Source organism: Schistocerca serialis, chromosome 1 (assembly GCF_023864345.2).
Source record: "Schistocerca serialis cubense isolate TAMUIC-IGC-003099 chromosome 1, iqSchSeri2.2, whole genome shotgun sequence".
NCBI classification, from domain to species: domain Eukaryota; kingdom Metazoa; phylum Arthropoda; class Insecta; order Orthoptera; family Acrididae; genus Schistocerca; species Schistocerca serialis.
Genome location: NC_064638.1, coordinates 527,040,653 through 527,066,622, shown reverse-complemented (window position 1 = coordinate 527,066,622; position 25,970 = coordinate 527,040,653). Strand labels below are relative to the sequence as shown.

The 25,970-nt window shown below is 42.1% G+C and overlaps 1 protein-coding gene across 1 annotated transcript in view; it reads right to left on the bottom strand.

The window, feature by feature from the left end:
* LOC126474759 (protein BANP-like) overlaps nt 1–25,970 on the bottom strand; it is a 197,184-nt gene that overhangs the window by 70,118 nt on the left and 101,096 nt on the right. The gene's annotated exons all lie outside the window — the stretch shown is intronic.

The following is a 25,970-nucleotide window of genomic DNA, read 5'->3' as shown; positions in this document are numbered from 1 at the left end:
TCTGTCCTTGGTCAAACTCAGATAGATTGCACGGCTTCCCCATTCTACAGATGGACAAAAACACTCACCAATATTACATGCACCGTGCATGTGTCTGACCAGCAGTCATTCCTCGCCAGGTGATGCAGCTGCCATGTGGATGGCTTTATATCGATAATAGGTTAGTGGCCATAATCTTCTAGCTGATTAGTGTACTTTGGTATTCTGGCCCTCATTTGAAGTGTCTTTCAGACACAACATGTGCTCATTTCAGCACCTGGCTTCATATCAGCTCGTGAAACATATTCTTCCTGCTCGTAGTATAACTGAAACTTGGAAACAATGTAGAATATGTAGCTGCGTAAGCTTCTGCGTCCAGAGTCAGCTGACATAAAAGTTGTTTGGGTATGGTGCAGCATTATAATGCTTAAAACTATTGCTGGAGAAAACAAACATTTCGCTCACAGTTACAGTGACCTCCTTCTGGGTCTACTGGTGCCCTTTAGCTATGCAGTGTCACTTATATTTTGTCATTGCTGTTCACTGTGCATGGCGTAAAGTCATAATTTAAAAGGATAGTCGATTACATGGGTCTCTTAAGGAAGAGGGAGAGGAACTTTATTTTAGTAGATTACTGTGATGGAGGGAGCACGTATCTTCTGTTGTCTGTTGGCTTTTGTATTATGTGCCATGACTGGTGGTCAACAGCGAATGAAAAGTTGGCTCCTGTTCACATGAGCGCTATATTCTTCGAGGGCAACACAACAAATCTGTAGTGGCAGTCCAATATCACTACTAAGTAGTTTCTCAAAAGTATTAGAGAAACTAATGTATACAAGAATTGTAGAACATCTTAACAGCCACAACATACTCAACAGAAACCAGTTTGGTTTCCAAAAAGGTAGATCAACTGAGCAGGCTATTTTTTCTCTCACAAATGAAATTTTAGAGTCAATAAATAATAAAATGTCACCTATTGGAATTTTTTGTGACTTGTCTAAGGCCTTTGACTGTGTGGACCACAACATTCTCTTACATAAGGCTAATTTTTATGGCTTGCGAGGTAGCATTGGTAGATGGATAGAATCATATCTGCAAAACAGAAAACAGAAGGTGATAATTAATGGTGCCAATGATAGTCCCATTTCTTCTGATTGGGGCACATTAAAGTGTGGTGTGCCTCAGGGGTCCATCCTAGGACCTTTGCTTTTCCTTATCTTCATCAATGATCTCCCACTTTGCACAGACACCGAGTGTAAATTTACTCTTTTTGCCGATGACACCACTATTCTGCTTGAAAGTCGAACTAACAGTGACCTAGAAAATAAATGTAATGCTGTACTCGTTGACATCCTACACTGGTTTAAGTGCAACGGACTAACTCTAAACATTCAGAAAACTCAGTATATGCAATTTCACACATCTCAACAAGAAAATGAAGTATGCCACTTAAACTGTGGTAACCAAAATATACTACACTGTGAATCATCTAAGTTCTTGGGCATTCTAATTGATGGCAAGCTGAACTGGTCTGAGCATATCTTAGACCTACATAGAAGGCTCAGTGTGGCAACTTATGCTCTGCGTGTAATCACCCCCATTGGTGATGAGGACGCTACTAAAGCTGCCTACTTTGGTTATTTTCATTCTATCATGTCGTATGGCATAATATTTTGGGGCAACAAGCCTTTAGCCAAAAAAATATTTACTGCACAGAAGAGAGCTGTTAGAATCATGAGTGGTGTTCATCCAAGATATTCTTGCAGAAGTCTGTTTCATAAGTTACAAATATTAACACTTACCTCTCAATTCATATTTTCTTTGATGATTTTTGTTTCTAACAACCTATCTCTTTTTAAAACTAATAGTGAATGTCATGATCATAATACTAGGTCTAAAAATGATCTACACAGGGATCTGAAACATTTAAGTCTTGTTCAGAAAGGTGTTCATTATTCAGCCACAAAAATTTTCAACTCCCTTCCATCAGGTATTAAAGATCACATTAATGTCTTACCTACTTTTAAATGTAAATTGAGAGAATACCTAATGGTAAATTCCTTCTATTCTCTTGATGAGTATCTACAGATAAAGCAATGATTTTTTATACTGATAAAAATTTGTTTGCTATAGATCACATTAACTGTTTAATTTGGAAAATGTACTATATTTCCTTTTTAGGTATTGTTTTATATTACTTGAGCTATACCTTTGATTTGATTTTAACCTACAAACTTATTCATAATCTTATGGTACATTTTTGTCATTTTATATATGTGTATTATTTGTTTAATTTGGAAAATGTACTATATTTCCTTTTTAGGTATTGTTTTATATTACTTGAGCTATACCTTTGATTTGATTTTAACCTACAAACTTATTCATAATCTTATGGTACATTTTTGTCATTTTATATATGTGTATTATATCTGTTGTATGTAATCATGACTCATTCCACATCCTTGTGATTTATCACAATACGGATTAATGGAATACGAAATAAATAAATAAAATAAATAAATAAATAAAAAAAAGTGCATAAAATTCAATGAAGTCTGTGCGCTGGCCAAGGAACAGGGTATGATTTGTCACATCTTGGCGGGCAACCATCATAGCCTGACAAGCCACACAATCAACATGAGGCATGAGCACTACCAGTGCATAACTGCCACCATACAGTGTTGTCCAGCAGTTGGTAAACAGGAGCCATTTGTCACTCTTTCATTTGCCACTGACCACCAATCGCCACACATAATACAAGAGCCAACAGACAACATAGGGTATGCACTACCTCACCCGCAGTAACCTATTGAAATAAAGTTCCTTTCCTTCTTCCTTAAGAGACAAATGTAATCAACTAGCATTTTAAAGTATGACATTATGTCATGCCATGTAAACAGCAATGACAAAATATATAACCTAAAGGAATCAGAAGATCCTAAAGACACTGTAACTGTGACCAAAACACTGGTTTTCTCCAGTTAAAGTTTTATACATTATGACATGGTACCATACCCAGAAAACTTGGCAGTGGTGTGACTGAAAAGTTATTTCCTGCATTACATACAAATGTGTTGACAAATTCACTTCATATTTTTCTTGTCAGTTTGATTGAATAATCTGAGTTATTTCCTTTAAAGGTGCAACATCAGCATATCATTTTATGCTTCTGAGTCCAGGGAGACCATTCCACGTGGAAATTGCAACTAATCTCATCCTTTTCATTGCAGTTTATCATCTCTAACCACTACTAGAACAATAATGAAGAGGCAGTCACAGCAGCACTCAATGGCCCTGCGGTACTGTCTTTGCTTCTGAAGCGAGTGTTGCTTTGGGTCACGGTTCCTGCCTCACTGAAGGCCAGATTTTTTAGCCGATTCGTGATAGAGCTACAGTCAGTCAGATAAAAAATCAATAAATAAATTATAACTACAACATGCCAAATTTGCAAACTGTTTTAGTTTGATGTACGACAGAAAATAAATACAGACCCTTTCGAAGTCCAGAATGAGTAATATCTTATTCACTCATGCTGTTATAGGCTCGCTCATGTTACAGTACTTTCTGTTTTATTAAAATAGACTTTCATTGTAAGGTTACCATGGTAAGCTGAATTACAGTTCTTAGTTGTTGGCAACAAACACCAGCTGTGATAGATACGACCCTGGGGAGGGTTTAGTAGTGCACAACATCCTTACTGAGCCACCAGCTGAAAAATATTATGTTCACACTGCCCTTTGCCCGAGGAGATATCTTTTCTTATGGCTCTGCCATCAATTTCCTATTAAGTAGTTAACATAAAGACGTCACAACTCGACACTAGCAACAATACTGCATAGGAATTCTCAATGAGCAAAATGATGACATTCAAGCTAAAATGCAGTAACAGTCACCCCTTTGATTTTTGTTGCTTTCAGTTAGAGCCTGTTGTCGTCCTACACCCGACTTCTGAAGCTTGTCTACTGAATGCAAATGGTGTACTACAATTAAATGATCACAGTTCACCACATTTGTGACTTCCTGAATGCAGAAAATGAGTCATGACAGAACAAATGTCGTTTCTTGAAACAGTAAAATCCTTTTCTAACATGATTTGCCCAAAAGCACTCACTCCATACACAGTTTAAGTGTTCCAAGTTGCCTTGTTGCCATCATACTTCTATTAAGCCCACGCCAAGCAATATCTTTCAAATGTTAGACTTTTTCCACTTGTGACTCCATTTTACACTTCTTGAACAAAGTTCATAAGTTTTGAGCCTGCAAAATCCAATATGAAACTGAAAGATAAAAGAACTTCAAATTAGAAAATGACAGTGATAAACACAATCCTAGTACCACATTTAACTGGTTGTATGACGTCTGATGAAGGTGGCAAGCGGCATGCAGCCGGTAGCCAGCTGCCGGGGACCCCAATAGGGTAAGGAAACTACCAAGCATAAACTTGGTCTTGACATAGCCATGACCTGTGTGGTGGAATTGTTGTGATTTCCAGTATTACAGGTGGGTTAGAAAGTAAAGGGAATTATTTTTTAGCTCCATCTCACTGACTATTTTTGTAGACAACTGAAAAGTAATTTAAAAAAGAATAATAATAATAATGGAATGGATTGCACATCCTCTCACAACTTTGTGGCTACATTGCATGACGTTTACAGCTAGATCACTGGCAGTTATAACCTTGCAGCTTCTTAAGGAAAAGACAACACTTTCTCCAGACACTTCCACATTCTAGAGTGTTGCCAGATCATGCATATCACCGGGCTTAGAATTCTAAGAGGTAATTGACTTTACTGGCCACCTTAAGTGAACGACTCAGACTTAGCCTCTGTGGCGGCTGGCTGGCAACCTTTATTTTGTTTACGACTGTACACAGCTCCAGGTGTATGACCGCTGTAAAGTTGCAGAAGTAGTGAGAAGACAATGGGCATTTTGTTCATTACAATCAATACAGCAGTCAAAGGAAGCAAAGGATCCCAGGTAGGAATACAGCATCCGTGGCCCATGGACACAAGCCTGTGGTAGACAGACAGACACAACAAACAACACACACACGCACGCGAGTGCGCCCACACACACACACACACACACACACACACACACACACACACACGACATGTGACAGATTGTCCACAAGTCAGGTGAAAATGTGAACTGTGGACCGCCAAATACAAGCCCTGAAGTCAGCCAGCAGATGGCACCAGCTGAAAGGCACAAGTTAAGCTCCTGGCAGCATCAAGATTACGCGCAGCCCATAAGCCTACAGCTAGTGAAGGCTATGTCTAGTCGTAGCAGGCTGGGTGAGTGGTATCAGGTTGATAACTGCCATGGAGTACCTCTTGGTGCTGACTGCAGATGATAGCAGACATTGCATAGGAGGGATGGGCTGTATTTATGGTCATTCAAACCCACCCTGTTGTGACACGACATTTCATACCAAACAGACTGTGGATCGGTGCTGTCCAGGCTTAGTCGTCGTGTAATCCATATCATCACTGTGACACTCTGGACCCCGTACAGTACTGTGTCAATAGTTTTCAGCCCTTCAGAAGCAATGGGGGCTGGACATGTGGTAACTAGTCTCACTCTACGGCCAGGACACTCCTGTCAAGTTAGCGCGGCCTCTTTACAGCTTCTTGAATCAACACGGAGACAGCTTTCCATTTGCTTGGCCACAAGTTACACATGCCAAGATGAAAGGCATTGGAATAAAGGTTGTTAAGTGTTTGTGTAGTGTGTATCTGAGGTGGGAAGTGGGCACTAACCCATATTTACTCAGTGACTGTGGGAAATTGCCTACAACACACATCCAGGCTGGTCATCTAACAAATCTAACCACCCCTCATCATTAGTCCACAATGTAGATACGATTGGGGGCAGACTTGCCTGTCTGGATCCTGGAAGTGGTGTATTAACTTGCTCGGCTATACAGGCATGTTCGTGTTTCAAAAACATTTAGAAATATTATTTTGATGAAACACTCACGTGAAAATTCACATTCTCCACTTTCTACGTTAATTGAGATAAGGGCTCAACATTGTTAGGAATGCTGAACAGCAACTGTATGTCTTAACAGAGTGTTCCAAACATACAATCATAGATTAAGCACAGCAGCAGGCCTAACCTCAGTTTCACCAAATGACATGCTGTCATTTATTATGAACTGTGGCCTTTCTGACAGGAAATCAGGAATCCAGTCACACAGCACAGATGATACTCTATAGGCATGTAATTTGATTGGAAACCACTTATGAAGAATGACGTCAAAATCCTTTAGGATATCTAGAAATATGATAAGTCTTCTACTATTTCCTCAATCCGCTGAGTCCCGTACAGATATAAACAAATATAGCTTTATAATAGAGGGAAACATTCCACGTGGGAAAAATATATCTAAAAACAAAGATGATGTGACTTACCAAACGAAAGCGCTGGCAGGATGATACACACACAAACACACACACATATCCATCCACACATACACAGACACAAGCAGACATTCGGCCCAAATATAGCTTTAAAATTTTTTCACACAATTATCTTTATTATCATAGTAAACAATTAATAAAAGAAGAAACTGGTAAAAAGTAGACACATTTATTTTAAGGAGGTGGTCTCACTTTGGAACCACTAGGACATACAGTTTTCAACCACCCATCATTTCATGTGACATACTTGAGAGCAAATTAGCATTTTTCCTAGAAATAATACCACATCTCAAAACCTCATTGAATTCATAATTCACAAAACAAATTATAACCCCAAATAACAAGGAAAAAGTGAGCCTAAAAAAATAAATAAATAAAAACAACAAACTGCATATTGTCTCAACGGTTTCATTTGGACTGCTCATAGAAGCAATAGTAGAAACTCAAATTTATGTTACAATAAATTTAGACATACCTAATTTCACTGTCAATGGATTTCTCAATATGACAATAATTGCAATTACACATTAATACAGTGGACATGCCAATTCACAAGCCCTGGACCTCTGCAGAAGTGTCAGCTTGACACTCTTGGACTCAACAGCAAAGCAGTGGTGTGTGGTGTAGTATGTGGTGTGAGAAGGGATGTTCACTGACAGATTATTTGTTTTGTTTTGCTTTATGGCGCAAAAAACAACTGGCGTCATATGAAACCATGTCAGAACTAGAGAACATAAACACAGAGAGGAGTTCAACGACTATATATCAGTCCGAATTGACAGAAGAGAAGATAGGTAAAAACAGGCACATGGAAAAAGGGCTAAAAAAAAAGACACCATACAGAAACGGAGGTCCAAAACTAAAAATTAAATGGCCTTCGCCATATTGCTTCAGTGGATAAAAAGTAAAACGCGGTCGACAGCCCGTGCCTCATTCGCTAAAATGGCTGATAAATCAGACGGCAAACCCAAGCTGGAACGTAAATGGTTAAAAAAAGGGCAGTCCATCAGGAATTGGTGGACAGTTAAAATTTGGGCACGATATGTACAAAGTGGTGGGGTAGAGCCACTTAGCAAATGACAATGGCTAAAAAGGCAGGGCCCAATATGCAGCCGAATTAAAGTAATCTCCTCCCGGTGGGAGGGCCAAGAGGAGGTTGTCCAAGGTGCTGGGAGAGGCTTAATAAGCCAAAGCTTATTCCTGTGAAGGGAGGAGCATTGGTGATGCCAAAGGACACCACCTCCTGACAGACGGCAATGCAGTGATCGTCGGAGGGAATATAGGTACTCGCGGGCTGAGGCATGAGAACTGCAGCCTTGGCAGCAGCGTCAGCAGCCTCATTTCCTGGCAGCCCGACATGACCAGGAACACACAGAAACATGACACTGGCTCCACCAAGAGTGAGCAAGTGACAGTTTTCCACTGCACTAAGGGATGGGCAGTGCACAGTGTATATAAACTTTGAAGGGCACTGAGTGAATCTGAGCAAAGGGCACAATTAAAAAGCCTGTGTCGCTGGATGTACTACGTGGTCTGATGCAGGGCAAAGAGCTCGGCTGTAAATACTGAGGAGTGTGCCGGAAGCCGATATCGAAAGACAGGGATGCCAATGACGAATGCACACACAACCCCATGGTCAGTCCAAGAGCCATCAGTGTGTACTATTGCAAAGTTCCATGTAAAGGTCGTGAAATTGAAGGCGATAGGCCAAGGCTGGAGAGTGTCCTTAGGAAGCGAATGAAGGCCAAGGTTAACACTGGCCGCTTCACGAAGCCCAGGTGGTGAAGGGTTCACACCCACCAGGAAAGTCACAGGTACTGTAAATTTAAGCCGCAATAAGAAGTACGGAAAGCGCACTCCAGGAGGGAATAGAGAAGAGGGACAAGCCCCATACTCATGATCAAAGGAATCATCAAAGAAGGAGCCATAGGATGGGTGGCCACGCATGGCAGACAAACGGTATGCATACCTGCTGAGGAGAAAGTCACGGTGGTAGGACAGTGATAGTTCAGCAGCTACAGCATACAGACTCTCAACCGGCTAGTGTAAAAAGCACCTTGGCCAAACAGATGCCACGGTGGTAGTGTTGAGACAGCATACGAGGGATGGGCGTGCAGACGCATAAACAAAGCACCCATAGTCAAGTTTCTAACGGACAAGGGACTGGTACAAACAGAGGAGGGTGGTTCGATTGGCACCCCAGTAAGTACCATTGAGGACACATAGGACATTAAGGGACTGCGTACAGCAGGCTGCCAGGTAAGATACACGGAAGGACCAAGAGAGTTTCATATCAAGCATAATCCCCAGGAATTCCGTAGTTTCAACGAATGGAAGGGCAACAGGCCCAAGATGGAGTGATGGTGGGAGAAACCATTTGCACTGCTAGAAATTCATACAGATGGTTTTGTCAGTGGAAGAGTGAAAGCCATTGTCAATGCTCCAGGAGTAAAGATGATCAAGACAGTGCTGAAGATGCCACTCAGTGGGCCATGTCCATGGAGAACTGCAATAGATGGCAAAATTGTCAACAAAAAGGGAGCTAGAGATGCCTGGTGGGAAACAGGCCATTATAGGGTTAATGGCAACAGCAAAGAGGACGACACTCAGGACAGAACCCTGAGGCACACCATTTTCCTGGATAAAGGTGTCCGACAAGGCAGAACCCACATACACCTAGAAAACTCGGTCTTGTAAAAATGTCCGAAAAAAAAAAACAGGGTATGCACTCACAGAAGCCCCACGTATAAAGAGTACGGAGGATACCAGTTCTCGAGCAGGTGTCATAGGCCTTCTCCAAATCGAAAAACACGGCCACAGTCTGGGAATTCTGCAGAAAATCATTCATGACACGGGTAGACAGAGTAATGATATGGTCAACAGCAGAACGCTGCACTCGAAATCCACACTGTGCACTTGTTAGTAAATGGCGAGCCTCGAGCCACCATTCCAGCCGGGCATGAATCATATGTTTCAACACTTTGCAAACACAGCTGGTAAGAGATGGGGTGGTAGTTAGAAGGAAGGTTTTTATTCTTACCGGGCTCAGGTATGGGTATGATGGTGGCTTAACGCCAGCGTCCACGAAATGTGCCTTCTGCCGAGATGCGGTTGTACATGTTAAGCAGAAAGTGCTTGCCCACAAGAGAAAGGTGCTGCAACATCTGAATGTGGATGACGTCTGGCCCTGGGGTGGAGGACTGGGATGAACTGAGAGCATGATCTAGCTCCCCATAGTAAAGGCGGCATTGTAGCACTCATGATTTGGAGAAGAGAAGGGTATCGCTCGAGCCTCCTGCGCTCATTTCTCACGGAGGAACGGCAGGGTAGTACTGGGAAGAGCTTAAAACTTCCGCAAAATGGTGGCCCAAGGTGTTGGAGATAGCAATAGGGTCCACAATGACATTGTCAGCTACTGTCAAGATGGAAATTGGGGACTGGATCTTGGTTCCAGAGAGCCGTCAGAGGTTGGCCCACACAACAGAGGAAGGTGTCGAACTGTTAAAAGAACTAGTGAATGAAATCCAGCTAGCTCTTTTGCTATCCCGAAGAACGCAACGTCACTTCGCATGCATCTGTTTATAATGAATGCAATTTGCCTGCATAGGGTAGCGGTTAAAAAGGCGGAGAACATGTCTCCATGCGCAAATTGTGTTGCGGCATGCCTCAATCCACCAAGGGACTGGGACACGATGTGGTAAAGAGGAAGTGTGGGGGAGGTTACATTCTGCAGCAGCAACGATAACGTTTGTGAGATATTCTACTTGGTCATCACAACTGGGGAAATTTCATTCTTCAAAGGTCGCCAGGGAGGAGTAAAGCTGCCAGTCAGCCTTAGGAAGCTGCCATTTAAGTGTGTAGGCAGATTGGACAGGAGTCAGCAAACGGATAGCACATGGGAAATGGTTGCTTGAGTAGGTGTCAGAAAGAACAGACCATTCAAGACGCGGGGCAAGCTGAGCAGTGCAGAAGGATGGGTACAAATGGGAATAGGTGTGCAAGGAGTCAGAAAGGGAAGTGGGTGCTCCAGTGTTACGACAGAAGAGGTTAAAATGGTCAGCCAAGATGGCACCTCTCCGACATGTCCTGGGAGAACCCCAAAGGGGATGATGCGCATTAAAGTCACTGAGTAGCAAAAAGGGGGGAGGTAGCTGCCCAATAAGATGAAGGAAGTCTGCCCTGGTGACAGCGAAGGATGGGGCAGATGTGTATGGTACAGAGGGAAAAAGGCAGGTGTGGGAGGAAAAGGAAAACTGCAACAGCTTGAAGATTGGTAGTCAGGGAGATGGGTTGACTATGAATGTCATCCCATATGAGCAGCATGATGCCCGCATGAGATGGAATGCTGACCTCAGGGGGAAGATCAAAACGAATCGGTAAGAAATGTGAAAGCTCAAAGTGGTCGTAAGAGCACAATTTCGCTTCCTGAAGGCAGAGTACAAGGGGATGTTGCGACGCTAAAAGCAGCCGTAAATCCTCTTTGTGGGACCGAAGGCTGTGAACATTCCATTGGAAGAGAGTCAAGATGATGAAGAGATGTAGGGGTGTCACCTTGGAGGCTGCCGAGCGACAGCTGGGGAAGAGGCACTACTACAGGGCACAGAAGTAGGAGGATCCTGCTCCATGGGGTCCACAGAAGCATAAGCTTGCTTGTGCAGCCAGTCTGTGGAATCCAACGCACCGGTGACACGGAGGCTGGCCAGGCTAAGGTACCACGTGGCGACACCATCAAAGAGGATCTTCGAGGTGGCGAAGGAGAAGGCTGTTTGCCTTTGGTGGACTTCTTCGAGCCTTTCCGGTTAGATGAAGACTCGGGCGTTGTTTGGCTGGAGCGACAGACGAAGTCTTCAAGGGAGTACTCCTTCTGTCCTTTACGGCCTACCGGTTGTGTAGCTGGTAGCTTCGCCCCTTGAGGTGAGAGTTTGACAGCTTGTTGCACAGCTGGATGGCGATGCTACCTTGACACTGGATGATTTCACAACTTCAGAGCTGAACTGGAGGGTGCATGTATGCATGACCATGTCATTCATGGAGCGAGGGGTAACAAGAACACAACTGTAGGTACCAGACAGTAGAACACAGGGTTTGCGACTAACCAGTAACTTGCAAGTGACTGGATAAGGCACCTTTTCCTTTACCCAGATCTCTTGAACAGCTCGCTCATCAAGATACTCTGGACAATCCCGAGAGGAGGCGGCATGGTTGCCATTGTAATTGATACAGTGGGGAGAAGGAGGTCGACAGTCGCCCTCGTGCGCATCCCAACCACAGGTGACACATGTGGCTGGGTGTCGACAAGACCTTGTAGTATGGTTGAAACAATGACAGTAGCAGCACATGGGGTTCAGAATGTATGGCCAGACAGTGATAATTTCATTGCCTGCATTGAGCTAGGATGGAAGTACCACACAATCAAAGGTAAGAAAGAGAGTGCGGGTGGGCACTAAGGAGGAATCTACCTTTTTCATTACTTGATGGACAGCAACGGTACGCTAACCAGAGAGGTAAGATTGGATTTCGGCCTCGGTTAGACCATCGAGCAGCCTGGTGTAAATTACACCACAGGAAGAATTCGAAGTTCTATGGGCCTCAACACAAACAGGGTAATTGTGGAGAAGCGAGGCAGCAAACAGTTGTTGTGCTTGAGAATCAGAAGTGGTCTTCAACAGCAAAGTGCCATTCTGCAAACGAGAGCAGGATTTCACAGGGCCAGCAACTGCATCTACACCTTTCTGAATAATAAACAGATTTACTGTGGCAAAGGACTGACAGTCTTCAGTACGTGAGACCACGAGGAACTGTGGTGAAGTGGGGAGGGTCTTTGAATCATAGCCTCATTAAGTTTATATTTTGTAGATGTTGAGTGGGAAGATGATTGACTCATTGCAAGGAAATCCCCCATGATTGCCAGCGTCTCTGATGGCATGCTCCTTCCAACTGGGAGCCCCCTTCACAAGGGGGGTGCACCCGCCTTAAGTGATTGTTCAAACTTCAGGTCACACCTCCTGAACACCTGACAGAGGGACCAATTGGCAATTCGGGAAAGTTACAGTTCAGGCAATCGCCCCTCCCTGGGCCTGGCCTGTACCAGCGTGTTTGTGCAAACCCTATCTGTCGACCCGGGGCTGGGGATTACATGTTACCCAGTCACCTGTTATGTGTCAAACACATGGGCCACCCTTCAGGAGCGCACAGAGAGGAACAAGAAAAATAGAGGATCCTCAAATGCCGAAGCGCGGAGGAATGAGAGGAGAAGGGAAAAAAGAAAGGAAAAGGGAGGGAAAAACAAAGGCGAGACTGTTCGCTCATCAGCGACAGTATGCAGAACATTCCCAATAATAGACCAGACATGTTTCCCACGGGAGGGGAAAAAGAATAGCAAGAGGATAGACATGCAGCATGGAAGGGAAAAAATGCTGCAAAGGCTGGGGGCCCGTGGTAGCCAAGCACAAAGCCGCCAAATAGTGGCGAGCCCCCTGGAGGGTCACTGACAGATGTTGACAATTTTAAAGTAAAATGAGGACCCTCATCCTAATGTGATATAATTCTATTTTATGTTATAAACACCACAATTATTACTGCTGAGATATTTTAGTGCTGCAACTTCATAAGCTACATTTTACAACCTGATGATGAGAGCACTGCATCCCAAAACACACAGAAATATGGTTGAATGCTGCCAATTATTACTGAAAAAACTTAAAGATCATTATCTCACATCCATAAACAATAATATTAAATTGCTGGTGCCAGACGAGGCACTGAGATTTGTGTATAAATCTAAAAAGCTAAGAAGTAAATTGCTGAAAATAGACACAAACACAGACTTCAATAAAGAATGCATGAAGAACAGTTTTGTTCCAAATTGCACTAAGTTAAAACTGTGTGATACCAGGTCATAAGCAGGTCAGCTAGCTTTTGAAAAAGCAAGAAAGATTTGGGTACATGCTGAAATTAAATTCTGTCTAAAAAGAAAGACTTGGCTAAAAGACAAACAGTTCAGGCACAGAGTGGAATTTAAGAACGTACAGTATTACCTCAGACTGTACGGGAAGATTTGAGAGATGAACTTCATACAGAAGAAGTTTATAAAGAAAGAAGACAACAAGATGATAAAACTGCATAGACTCGGCATTAATAGCAATGAAGTTATGAAGCAGCAATAACAGAGTTTGTTGTCTTTCAATTTTTACCTGCAGATGATTAACAAAACTGACATTACATTTGGTAATGGGGACTAGAAATGTTAAATGAAATTGCCAAATTAAATAATAATGAAATCAGTCATGGTGGTCGTAAGTTGCTAAACATAGTAAATACAGAATTGCACAAGTGAAACAATAATAATAATCATAACACTAAAGCTGACCACTTAATCATTGACTCTAGAAGTGAAATGCTTAGTGAAGAGAAGGCCATCACCACAAGAGGAGAGAAGGGGAATATTGTCATAATACTACAGGAGGAACAAAACATTGCAAAGACTTAAGCATTTTTTACCAAAAGTGTCACTTAAGTCCCAAAGCACTTAATAGCAGACTTCCAAGCTAAACTAAAACATATACTTCAATGCACTCGTTTCCTGGTAACAAACGCAGAAAAAAAAAAAATGCCTTATTATGACCCACTTGTGCCCGAATTAAGATTACAGCTCAAGATACATAAGAAACACCATCCAATTCGTCCAATAGTAAACTAGGGTAACCCAGGGAGCTACCACCCATTGCAGTGACCATTGGACACCATCAGAACCACTGGCAGCTGGTCACCCTTATGACTCATCTGTTTTTCTGCTTCTGCTACCGCACCGTTTGACAGTCATAGAGACACGCTACGACAAAATCTGTTGTGCAGTATGTCCGCGCAGGTTTTCCTCTACCACTATCTGTGTCTGGATCCACTATGGCCATCTATGTATGTGGCTGTCACAAGGCCCTCAGTCTTCTTCGTCTTAACTCACAATATTATGCATGGACCATTCTTTCATAAAAAATCAATTTGCTATTATACTGAACTATTCTTGTGGCTTATTATTTTGGACTGTGCGCTACATTTGTGACACTTGTATTGAACTTTTAACTGTAAAGTATATCAGTTGACTGACTTGCCATATTATTATTTACATTGTAAGTTATAACATACAAGGTGTGATTAGAAAATAAAGGGAATTTTTTGTTTTTCTTGAAGAATCTTTATTTATCATCAACATCAACTTTGGCCTCTTCAAAGTAATCCTCCTCAGATATAATACGCTCGCGCCAGCACTTTTTCCAATCTTGGAAGTACTCCTGAAACTCACTTTTTGTTATCGTGTTCAGTTTCTTCTGTGATTCTGGTATTTATCTCATCAATGATGGCAAAACCACATCCTTTCCATGGTTTTCTTCAGTGTCAGGAAAAAACAGAAGCTGCATGGGGGCCATGTCCAGCAAATACGGTAGCTGAGACAACATAACAATTTTGTTTTTTTGCCAAAAACTCATGAACAAACATTGAGGTGTGAGAGGGAGCATTATCGTGATGCAATTTCCACAAGTTCTTTTGCCACAATTCTGGTAATTTTCTTTGGACTACTTGATGCAAATGGAGCATAACTTCCAGGTAGTACTCTACTGATTGAACGATCATAAGGCAGAAACTCATGATCCAATATCCCATTGTAATTGAAGAAAACAGTGAGAAGAACCTTCACATGTGATTGAATTTGTTGAATGTTTTTGTCTTGGCCCTTCTGTCAGTTTACATTGGGGCAATAGGGTCTTGGTTTTGATGTCATGCCCATGTACCCACGTTTTGTCACCTGTTGCAACTTTCTTCAGAAGTTCTGGATCACTACCAACTTTACTCAGCAATTCCTGAGCGATGTCTGCACAACACCATTTTTGGTCAGAATTCAACAGTTTCACAACACACTTCAATGTCTTCAACATCTTCTCAGTTCTCTTTGAAATATTTATACCACTTGTAAGCTTTTGTCTTCCTCGTGATATATTTGGCAAAAGCCACCGCCAACATTTCGAATGCTGCACTGCACTTAATTCAATTTTTCAAGCAAAATTTAATGCAAATGGTTTAATCCACATTTTTCTAAAGTAAAAATTTGCCGGACACTTGAAAACAAGTATAACATTTTCAACTGTCAACAAAACAGTGGAAAATGCAAACATACATCAGGAACAAGTATATTAATAAGATAAAAAGAATTAAAATTTGGATGTATACGGCCCACAACATTAAAAAAGTCCCATTACTTTTTGATCATACTTGGCAATGACAGTGATCGAACATAGTGTTACACTGTGTTAACAGCACAACATCAGCTGCCATCATGCTTGTCCACGGATGTCAATTTTCAACAATTCTTGCAACAGCAGTTGGAAGGACAAAAGACCCAGGAGGCCCTCTTGGCCCTATTACTTACAACTCAACTCAGATAGTTACACATCTGCCATCATTCCTGCCTACAAAGACACTGCATTTAATGTACTGGACCCTGCAACTGTTAAAGTACTCTTTTTGTCTTGGATTCCAACCCAAACATATCGGCCGTTTGCAAGCTTGCTAACACCTCCCCCCACCCAAACCCCTTTCATCGAACAGACCTGGCTTGATTTTGATGAGATGCGCTCTCCCCATTTCCGTTGGCTCTCCCCATTTCCGTTGGTGCTGTCATGTTACATTGTCACAAGTCCAATTTCATCAATATCAAAAACAGCTCAACCAGCCATGGGTAGCAGAACTACAGGCACTCAGTAGAAAGTACTATTTCATTACTCCCAATGCTAAGGAATCACATGTGGAGGTTATGATTCAGGAAGCTATAATTTGTGTGGTCCCAGACTTTGAAGTACATCAAAAAGGTTACTCAAAGCCAAAGCTGGCTGTCATTTAGAATCTTGGGAAGCCGTGGCGGCCGTTACTTCCAACCTGGATAATTTGTACAGCTGAGCAGACAAGGAGGAAGTAATTGTTACAGAATGTAAACAAACCTCACTCTGACTCCGCTTCAAAATCAAGTGACGAATTCTCGGTCCCTTGACAGGTACACACTTCCGCTGTGTGCAGATTGTTTCCACGAGAATTCCCAGGATAACTGGCCAGATAGGTGGGCATAATACATCAATTTCAACAAAGACGGACATCTCACTCCAGTATGTCGAGCCTCTGCATTTCGGCGCTCCCCTCAGCAGGATCAAATGGATATTGGCGTAATCACTTCAGGCTGTCAAAACACAATGGTGGCACCCATGAAATTGTTCATTACACTTGCGATGTGCAACACAGACATTCAACTACGGACAGACACTGGAGCTTCAGCTTCCCTGTTGACCATTCCTACATACCTCTAGATCAGTACACCGTCGTTAGAACCAACTGCTTGCCGCCTAGAGATTTAATACAAGCATCAGATTCTGCTGAATTAAATGCATTTTGCTGTCAAGAGAGCAATAAGTGAAGCCTTCAATGACTACTGTAGCCAAATATCATCAAATTACCTTTCACAAAACCCACAGAAGTTCTGGTCATACATAAAGGCTGTTAGTGGTACCACACTTACTGTCCAGTCACTCATAGAGTAAACTGGAACTGAAGTTGAGAGTAGCAAAACAAAAGCAGAAACGCTTAATTCTGTTTTCGAATGTTCCTTTATATATGAAAACCCAGGAGTATTACCCCAACTTAATTCCTGTACCACTGAAAATATGAGTGAAACAGATATTAATGTCAGTGGTGTTGAGAAACAGCTGAAATCATTAAAATTGAACAAAGCTCCACACCCCAATGGAATCTCTTTCAGATTCTGTACTGAATTTATGGCTAAGTTAGCACCTCTTGTAACTATAATCTAATGTAGATCCCTTGAACAAAAAACCATGCCCAGTTCTTCAAAAAGGCACAGGTCACTCCCGTCTACAAGAAGGTTAGCAGAAGTGATCCATCTAAGTACCATCCAATATCCTTGACATCAATTTGTTGTAGAATCTTAGAACACATTCTGAGCTCAATCATAAAGAGGTCACCCTGAACAGAATGACCTCCTCCATGCCAACCAGCACGGATTTCCGAAACATAGATCATGTGAAAACCACTCCCACTTTTCTCACATGACACGCTGAAAGCCATGTATCAATGCAGCGAAGTACATACAGTTTTTCTCAATTTGAGAATGTGACTGAACTGACAATTTCTTGGTAGAGGATGTAGCATGTTATTTTGGATGGAAAGTCATCAACAGATGTAGAAATAACTTTAGGCATACCCAGGAAAGTGTAGTAATGAACTTATGGACAATATTAATATTAACCTCTGACTTTTCACAGATGATGCAGTTATGTACAACGAAGTACAGTCTGAACGAAGCTGTACAAATATTCAGTCAGACTTTGATAGATTTAAAAGTGGTGCAATTATTTGCAGCTTGCTTTAAATGTCCAAAAATGTAAAATTGTGTACTTAAAATAAATAGTATCCTATGAGTACAACATTAGTGAGTCACAATTGGAATCTATAAACTCATACAAATACTTGAGTGTAACACTTGATAGGAACACGAAGTGGAATGATCACATAGGCTAAAATAAATAAATAAAATAAAAACAAAAAAAAAAACTAAAAAAAAAAAACTCTGCTCAAACAGGCCATGTAGGCCCAACAGTTCCAACCAGCTCCCGTGTCATCCTCAACACCCAGGTGTCACTGGATGCGAATATGAAGCGGCATGTGTTCAGCACATCACTTTCCTGGCCGCATGTCAGTTTATGAGACCAGAGCCACTACTTCTCGATCAAGTAGCTCCTTCATTTGCCTCACAAGGACTGAGTCCACCCCGCTTGCCAACGGCACTCGGCAGACTGGATTATCATCCATCCAAGTGGTAGTCAAGCGCGACAGCACTTAACTTTGGTGATCTGACGTCACCTGGTGTTACCACTGCAGCAAGGCCATTGGCATCACAGAGGCTAGTCATAGGTAAAGGAAGCAGCAGATTCTGATTTATTGGTAGAATACTAGCAAAAGAGCAATCAGTGTACAAACTAGACTGCTTACAAATCACTTGTGTGACCCATCCTAGAATATTGCTCAAGTGTGGGGGACATGTACCAAATAGAACTGGCAGGAGATAGTGATTGTATACAGAGATGGTCAGCACAAATTTACAGTTTCCCCATGCTCCATATTGAATGGACTGGGAAAAAGCCCTAATAACAGGCACAGTGGGACATACCCTCTGCTATGCACTTCACAGTGGTTCGATGAGTATGGGACCTCACCTTCCTCTTAGTGTAGTGGAAACACAGCACTCTCTTTCAGCTTAGATGCATATTCTGCTTTTGGATTTGCTAGTGACAATTCAGTGGACCTTGTCTCCAACCACATTTCCTTTAAGGAACTAGAATACATTTGTAATGAGTGCCCATACATTTTTTTCCAGGAGCCTGTGGGGTGTGATAGGGTGGCAACAATTTCATAGCACACATTATATTAAAGCTATTGGTGCACCCTTTTTTTCTTTCAGGCATGGCACAGTAAAAGACAAGTTGGACAGGTTGACAAATCTTGACATAACTGAACCCATCTGTTAGTGAGTGGGCAATATTGTCAGTGGTCATGAAGAAAACCTCGGGGTAGCGATTTTAAGATCAGAGTAGACTCAAAGAGTGAAATAGACAATTATCCAATTCCAAAGTCCGAACACTCTTCACTCTGCTTTCGGGTGTGCTAAAATTGATCTGACCAAAGCTATTTGCAGCTTACTCTTGACAAAGAATACCAAAGCTATTAGTTGTCAACATGCCACACAGCCTTTATAAGGTTAGGCATTTCATTTTTGGCTTGGTCATTGCCCACTGCCATTTTTTCAACAATTCCTCGAACAATTGCTTATGGATATTCCAGGATGCATTAATTAATTATGTGATATTGTTGCCATTGGTGACACAATGGAAGAACATTTACAGAGCTTTAGGAAACTGTTCTGTACTCTACAGACTGCTGGCCTTAAATGTCATCTCAAAATCCAAGTAATTTCAACCATCTGTCATATATCTTGATCACATCATCTCTCAAGGTGGACTTCAGCCTACGAATAAGCCTGTGGAAGTAGTGATCACAGAACACCAACTTGAAGGAGCTAGTTTTTCCTCAGGAAGCTGATTTGGTGTGGCAAATTCATTCCCAATGCTATGGAGACTTCTCATCTGCTGAACAATCTCAGGAAGAAAGGTGTCTCATTCTCCTGATTGGCAGATTGCAAATAGGTATTTCAGATCCTCAAACAGACCTTATTCTTTGTGCTTTACCTACCTCTTTCCAGCTGGAGAAGCAGCTGGTGGTAGCTAACAATATGTCTGAAAGGTGTTTGGCACCGTAATGTCAATGGACCTGAACAGCCGACTGTGTACACTTCCAAAGTGCTCAATGTCACACAAAAGACGTACTCTCAGATTGAAAAGGAAGAGCTCATGATCACATTTGCATTAAGAACATTCCATGTTTTTCTCTACAGCACCAAGTTCCACTTAATCACTAATCATAAGCATCTGATATCATTCTTTGGTCTGGCTACTAAGCTGCCCAACTGAAAGGCCCATCGGCTCCAGAGGTGGACCCATTTTGTTATCAGATATAACTATGACATACATTTCCGAAAACACTATTCAGCATGCATATGCGGATGCCCTGTCGTACCTCCCAATACGTTCCGATCCAGAATTTGATAAAGACAAGATCGTTTGTTTCCAATTAGAAGATGAGGCCCAGTAAGCTGTGGGCCCCTTGGCACGTGCATCACTAAATCCTCCAAGGACGGCTGGACTTGATCCCTGGCTAGAACTCTAGCCCCCTATAGCACTATTTTCACCTCTGTCATACGCTCATTCTTGTACATAGCATTATTTTGCTAACAACAAACCATAGCTCTCCACGGGTAGCCCTTCAGGAACCCCTTCGGCTAGATATCCTGCTTCTACTGCACCAGGGCCTTGGGATGTAACTCATACCAAGATGCTAGCCAGGCTCTATCGCTGATGGTCCAGAATTGACAAGCAGACCAGGCAGCTGATATAAGATTGTCATAAATGTGAAGCACGCCTGACAGTACCTCATCAATCCTCCTCGCACTGGCCTGTCCACTCATAGCCTTGGGAGAGGATTCATCTTGATTTTGCTGGCCTCTTTCTGGATGTCACCTGGTTGACAGTCACTTACCAAAGATTTCACTACATTGACAAATGCCATTCTGCCAATGCGGAGGCAACTATTAGGGCACTCCCCAGAATTTTTCACCATAGACGGCCTTCCTTGCATGACTGTGTCAGATAAAGGGCCACAATTCTGGCAGCAGCTTTTTGACATTTTCTGCCAGCAGAAAGGTATTCAGCACACTGTGTCACCACCTTTTCACCCTCAACATGACCTGCACGTACTTTCAAGACCCAGATGAAGATATTTGTCAGTGAATCACCTACAGACCCTTCTTTAAAGCATACAGGTCTACCCCAATTGGAGAGAAGTGTCCACTGGAGCTCCTCTATGGCCACCAACCTCGCATGCTCCCGATGTCAACTCTAGCTGTGCCGCCCCCCACCACCATCTCCACACTTCACACAGGGCACCTGAGTGTGGGCATGAGGTTTCAGCCATCAGGTTGAATAGATCCTATTGCCCAGCAGCAAAGGGGTGCTGTGTGTTTACTTTGGATGCAGGAGACAGGACAATGATCTGTTATCGAAACAAACTCCATCTATTGAGGGAGAACTGGGAGAACTGACCACAACTGTCCCCGATCACACTCCAGGATGGTCTTTAAGGCGATGCCACAAAATGTTCCTTTGCTTCCGTGTCTCTTTTTCCCATGCCAGCTTTCCTTCCTCCTTATTCACAACCTAGAATGCCGCCCCAGCAGAAACACTGCCAGACTTCCCCAAACAGCACCTCTGGCTGAAGTGCCCTCACACTTTCAAGCCAGATGTGAAAATGAAGTGCCCCCTAGCACCCCCTCCACACCACCACGATCCTGTTGCCATTGCCAAGCAGGTACCTTCTGGCCATTTGCCACCATCCTGTCTGACCGGAAGCGTGTCGAGTCTGCATACCCCTCTGATGCTACCGTGGACTTTGGTTTTGCCCGGCATGCTCTTTGGTGTCCTGGCAGGCACAAAGCCACACTCTGTACTGTTGCTCTTCAGCCCCATAACAGGGAAGGACTGTGGTAACCCAAGTGGCTAACACTACTTCGCCAGGCATCAGACACCGTCTATATCACTGCCTCCAACTGACCACAGTTACGACTCTGCTTTTTAGCGTGTGTTACCGCAGGCTTTGGACACCAGAGGGAGACACTGCTGCAAAATCTGTCGCACAAGATGTCCTAGCACCACATGCACCAAGCTTCACTTCTGCCATTTATTTATGGGCCTGCTACAAGTTGCTCAATCTTCTTCATCTTCGCTCCTAGTACTGTGCATTTGCTGATTTTTCTTTTGAACTGTGTATTATGCTTGTTACTCTTGTGTCAAGCTTTAACTGTAAATATATCAGGTGACTGACTTTCCACATGATTATTTATGTTCAGAGTTACAACAGAACTGTAGAAACACCCCTGCATGTAAGATAACTAGTCTCCTCAATCAAATTCTTACGAAAGTTATGCCTATGACAACAACTATTCATCAGTGACCTCTCTGTTTGGTTTCAGTGGATGTTAAGAATTTATACTCTAATGTTTGGCTTAATGAAATGATAGATATTATCAGAAGATGTTTCCATAAATACAGCAAAATTTCAAGACAAAAGACAATCAGGTTCATTTAACTTTTACAGCTGATTACAAGTTTTAACTATTACATTTTTAATTGTAAGTGTTATATTCAAGACAATGGTTTAGCCATGCAGTCAGCATTTCAGGGACTACAGTTGACATTTTTATCAATGATCTAGAAGATGAGGCATTAAGTCTGACCAAGACATTATGGATAAAGTTGTTTATCATAAATGTTATTTTTGGAAATTTGTGGTATGATCCTATGGGATCAAACGGCTGAGGTCATCAGTCCCTAAGCTTACACACTAATTAATCTAACTTAAACTAACTTATGCTAAGGACAACACACGCACGCGCGGGCACACGCACACACGCACACACACACACACACACACACACACACACACACACACACACCCCTGAGGGAGGACTCGAACCTTCGATGGGGGCAGCCGCACGAACCATGACAAGGTGCCCCAGACCACACAACTACCCCGCGCATCATATAAATGTTATGTAGATGATACTTTGTTCATTGCTGACGATTCTGATGAAGATATTGATGAAATAGTAAAAAAACTTCAACAAATTACTGTGGAGCACAAATTTGACAGCAGTTTACAATCCTTGATTTGAACATTAAAGAGCAGGGCAATAAGCACACATTTACCATTTACAGAAACTGAACAACAACTGATGCTGTGATTCCTAATGATTCAGGCCATCCATAGGTTTATAAAGAAACAGCCTTCTGCAGTTTAGTATTCTAGTGCACAGAGCAGCCAATATGTCAATGAGTAGGAAGGGTAGAGAGATGGAAATAAACATCATCAAGAAGATAGCAGATAAAAACAGTTACTAAGTGGACATTGTTCATAAATTGCTCTGTAAAGGTAATAGGCACAGAAAGAATAAACCTAATGCAGAGAAAGTGAAAATGATCATGATGGCACAGTGTGGAAGAATCTCACAAAAGATCACAAACATTTTTAAATTGTACGGTGTTCAAATAGCATTCCAAATAATTCAGTGAGTTATAAGCTGAAGCATGATGTCAGTATTAAGATAAAGAAGTTCAAAAGATCTGCAGCTTATAAAATTCAATGCATATCCTGTAGTTCAAAATATATTAGACAGATGAAGAACATTTTTGATCAGACATTAGGAACATAAAGATGCATTCAGATTAAGTAATTATAGCAAATCAGCTGTTGTGAATCACATATATGAAACAGTCTATCCACTGAAGTGAATAGAAGAAGACTTAGAAATCTTGCGCATAGAAAAGAAAGGGAGACAACACAGCAATATTCCGAATTCAAAGTGAAAGACAACGAAATGTTATTTCTTAGCAGCACTGTAGAATTATTTTAGGACTGGTACATGATTATAAATTTCTAATACCTCAATGATGGAACAGCTAGAGACCGAAGATTGTAGGCTTCGGAAATGAAGAAAAGGAGATGATTATTAGCACATCATTCCCAATAGTTACAGTTACACTGTAACAAAGTGGACAGGGCCTGTTATAGTGGGTGGTGTGAGAGGAGGGGGTGGTCACTGATAGATGTTGACAATTTTAAAGTAAAATGAGGACCCTCATCCCAATGTGATTTAATTCTATTTTATGTTATGAACATCACAATTGTTATTGCTGAGATATTTTAGTGCTTCAACTTCATGAGCTATATTTTACAACCTTATGATGAGAGCACTGTATCTCAAAACACATTGTTGAGCTATGTGTAGGACAGAAATATGGTTGAATGCTACCAATTATTACTGTAAAAACTTAAACCATTACCTCACATCCGTAATGCATAATATAAAAAAAGATGTTTACGGGCAGGAGATTGGAAGGACCAGGACGCTTTGCAAGGACAATTTCCATCAATATAATTCAGAGCAGCTTTTATTTAAGAGGAAAAGGTTGGGGGGGGGGGGGGGGGGGCACAAGTTGTAAAGCATTCCTTAATGTCAAACACATTGTGCTCAGCAGCATGCTCCACCACCGGGTGGTCATCTCTCCTCTTTGGCACAGTTTGACAGTGCCATTCATCTGGGCGGCTGGTTGGTGGCCATGCCCACACAAAAGGCTGCACACAAGTTACAACATGATGAACCACATTATTTCACAGATTTGGTAGGCAGTGGGATATCGCACTGGGAGCAGTGAAATAAGATTGTGCATAGGATGTTCCTCATGTTTTTGTTGAAACAAGTGATGAAATAAATGACTTTCATTCAGAGAAATTTATTTTTGTACTGCTAAGTAAAATGTGAAATACTTAGTTCTTACACTGACATCATCAGTTTTGCTGAAGACCAAAAGCTTCATCTGGCCATAGAAACCAAAGCAGAGTCAAAATATATAAACTACCAATGATGTTGTGCCATCTCCACATGGCTGAAATAAATTTGCTTCTGACAGCAGGATATCAAATAGTGCAGCAAATTTACTAATTTCTTACACTGACCTGCAATAATCTAGTATATAAAGCTTACTTATTTACTAATTTCTTTCACTGACCTGCACACCGCCATCCTGCAGAGAAATGTGACAGGTCACACACACACACACATACACACATACACACACACACACACACACACACACACACACACACACAAAGGTGACAAAAGTCATGGGATAATGATATGCACATATACAGTTGGCAGTAATATTGCACACACAAGGTATAAAAGGACAGTGCATTGATGGAGCTGTTATTTCTATTCAGGTGATTCATGTGAAAAGGTTTCTGATGGGATTATGGCCGCATGATGGGAATAAACAGACTCTTTTAATGTGGAATGGTAGTTGGAGGCAGATGCGTGGGACATTCCACTTCAGAAACTGTTAGGGAATTCGATGTTCCAAGATCCACAGTGTCAAGAGAGTGCCGATGATATCATATTTTAGGCATTACGTCTCACCAAAAACAACACAGTGGCCAACGGCCTTCACCTAATGACTGAGAACAGCAGCGTTTGTGAGAGTTGTCAATACTAACAAACAAGCAACACTGCATGCAATAACTGCAGAAATCAATGTGGGATGTACAATGAATGTATCAGTTAGGACTGTGTAGCAAAATTTGATGTTAATGGGATATGGCAGCAGACGACCAACATTGGGTGCCGTTACTAACAGCAGAGCATCGCCTGCAGTGTCTCTCCTGGGCTTGTAACCATATTGGATTGACCCTAGAGAACTGGAAAAGTGTGGCCTGGTCACAAGTCCCAATTTCAGTTGGTAATAGCCGATACCAGGTTTCAAATGTCTTGCAGACTCCACAAAGCCATGGACCCAAGTTGTCAACATGGCACTGTGCTAGCTGGTTCTGGTTCCATAATAAAGTGGGCTGTGTTTACATGGAACAGACTGGGTCCTCTGGTCATTGAATGGAAATATTTATGTTCAGCCACTTGGAGTCCATATGCAGCCATTCATGGACTTCATGTTCCCAAACAATGATGGAATGTTTATGGACGACAATGCATCACATCATCGGGCCACAGCCATCCATGACTGGTTTGGAGAACATTCTGGAGAAATCAAGTAAATAATTTTTCCACCCACTGAACATTTGTGGGATATAACTGAGAGATCAGTTCATGCACAAAATCCTGCACCAGCAACACTTTCACAGTTGTGAACGGCTATAAAGGCAGCACGGCTCATATTTCTATGAGGGCTTCCAATGACTTGTCGAGTCCATGCCGTGTTGAGCTGCTGCACTACACTGGGCAAAAGAAGGTCCAACACAATATTGGGTGGTTTCCCATGACTTTTGACATGT